At 34.6% G+C, this 2,500-nt stretch overlaps 1 pseudogene; it reads left to right on the plus strand.

Annotated features, from left to right (window-relative positions):
* Positions 1-177: 177 nt before the first annotated feature.
* LOC128870909 (large subunit ribosomal RNA) overlaps positions 178-2,500 on the plus strand; it is a 5,040-nt pseudogene continuing 2,717 nt past the window's right edge.

Consider the following 2,500-nt stretch of genomic DNA (forward strand, 5'->3'; position numbering starts at 1 on the left):
TGTAATTAAAGGAGGAATGTCTAGCATAAAAATTAATTTTTTTTATTCTAGAATTGCCTCATTTTACATAATTATTATTTATAATATATATTTATATAAAAGGAAAAAAGAAAAATAGAGATGAAAAGATGATATAATTATTTATTAAATTGTGAGAAGATAAAAAATATTTTAAAACAACCTCAACTCATATGGGATTACCCCCTGAATTTAAGCATATTAATGAGGGGAGGAAAAGAAACTAACAAGGATTTTCTTAGTAGCGGCGAGCGAAAAGAAAATAGTTCAGCACTAAGTCACTTTGTCTATATGTCAAATGTGAGATGCAGTGTATGGAATATCTTAATATCTAGTATGAGAAATTAACGATTTAAGTCCTTCTTAAATGAGGCCATTTACCCATAGAGGGTGCCAGGCCCGTATAACGTTAATGATTACTAGAAAGATATTTCCAAAGAGTCGTGTTGCTTGATAGTGCAGCACTAAGTGGGTGGTAAACTCCATCTAAAACTAAATATAACCATGAGACCGATAGTAAACAAGTACCGTGAGGGAAAGTTGAAAAGAACTCTGAATAGAGAGTTAAATAGTACGTGAAACTGCTTAGAGGTTAAGCCCGATGAACCTGAATATCCATTATGAAAAATTCATCATTAAATAATTAAAAATAATGTGCATTTTTTTCATATAAGGACATTGTAATCTATTAACATAATAAAGTATTTATCAAAAGATCATTGGTGATATTAAGTTTATTTAAATTAATTTGCTTTTTAAGCATATTAACATAGAATAAATACTAATGATTTGATAAAGTGTTGATAGATTTTATTATATATAATGCTAAAATTCATTTTTTGAATTTTACAAAAAATTTAATATCTATGATATTAATATTTATTTGTATGCATTTATATGATTAACAATGCGAAAGATTCAGGATACCTTCGGGACCCGTCTTGAAACACGGACCAAGGAGTCTAACATATGTGCAAGTCATTGAGTTATATTAAACTTAATGGCATAATTAACTTAACTTAAAAATATAATGGGATTAATTTTTAGTCTATTTTCTTAAATAGTCAATTAATTCAATCCCGGGGCGTTCCATATAGTTATGTATAATGATAATTTATTATTATTTATACCTCTAACTGGAGCGTACCTTGAGCATATATGCTGTGACCCGAAAGATGGTGAACTATACTTGATCAGGTTGAAGTCAGGGGAAACCCTGATGGAAGACCGAAACAGTTCTGACGTGCAAATCGATTGTCAGAATTGAGTATAGGGGCGAAAGACCAATCGAACCATCTAGTAGCTGGTTCCCTCCGAAGTTTCCCTCAGGATAGCTGGTGCATTTAAAAATTATATAAAATAATCTTATCTGGTAAAGCGAATGATTAGAGGCCTTAGGGTCGAAACGATTTTAACCTATTCTCAAACTTTAAATGGGTAAGAACCTCACCTTTCTTGATATGAAGGTTGAGGTTATGATATAATGTGCCCAGTGGGCCACTTTTGGTAAGCAGAACTGGCGCTGTGGGATGAACCAAACGTAATGTTACGGTGCCTAAATTAACAACTCATGCAGATACCATGAAAGGCGTTGGTTGCTTAAAACAGCAGGACGGTGGACATGGAAGTCGTAATCCGCTAAGGAGTGTGTAACAACTCACCTGCCGAAGCAACTAGCCCTTAAAATGGATGGCGCTTAAGTTGTATACCTATACATTACCGCTAAAGTAGATGATTTATAAAACAATTTCGATTGATTTATAAATTTTGAAACTTTAGTGAGTAGGAGGGTACAATAGTGTGCTTAGAAGTGTTTGGCGTAAGCCTGCATGGAGCCGCTATTGGTACAGATCTTGGTGGTAGTAGCAAATAATCGAATGAGACCTTGGAGGACTGAAGTGGAGAAGGGTTTCGTGTGAACAGTGGTTGATCACGAGTTAGTCGGTCCTAAGTTCAAGGCGAAAGCCGAAAATTTTCAAGTTTTTAATAAAAAAAAATATTAATAAAATTTATATATATATATTAAAAAATAATTAAATACTTGAATTATTTTGAACGAAAGGGAATACGGTTCCAATTCCGTAACCTGTTGAGTATCCGTTTGTTATTAAAAATGGGCCTTGTGCTCATCCTGGCAACAGGAACGACCATAAAGAAGCCGTCGAGAGATATCGGAAGAGTTTTCTTTTCTGTTTTATAGTCGTACTACCATGGAAGTCTTTCGAAGAGAGATATGGTAGATGGACTAGAAGAGCATGACATTTACTGTTGTGTCGATATTTTCTCCTCGGACCTTGAAAATTTATGGTGGGGTCACGCAAACTTCTCAACAGGCCGTACCAATATCCGCAGCTGGTCTCCAAGGTGAAGAGTCTCTAGTCGATAGAATAATGTAGGTAAGGGAAGTCGGCAAATTAGATCCGTAACTTCGGGATAAGGATTGGCTCTGAAGATTGAGATAGTCGGGCTTGATTGGGAAGCA

The sequence above is a fragment of the Anastrepha ludens genome, unplaced genomic scaffold, assembly GCF_028408465.1.
Source record: "Anastrepha ludens isolate Willacy unplaced genomic scaffold, idAnaLude1.1 ptg000082l, whole genome shotgun sequence".
Classification (NCBI taxonomy): Eukaryota; Metazoa; Arthropoda; class Insecta; order Diptera; family Tephritidae; genus Anastrepha; species Anastrepha ludens.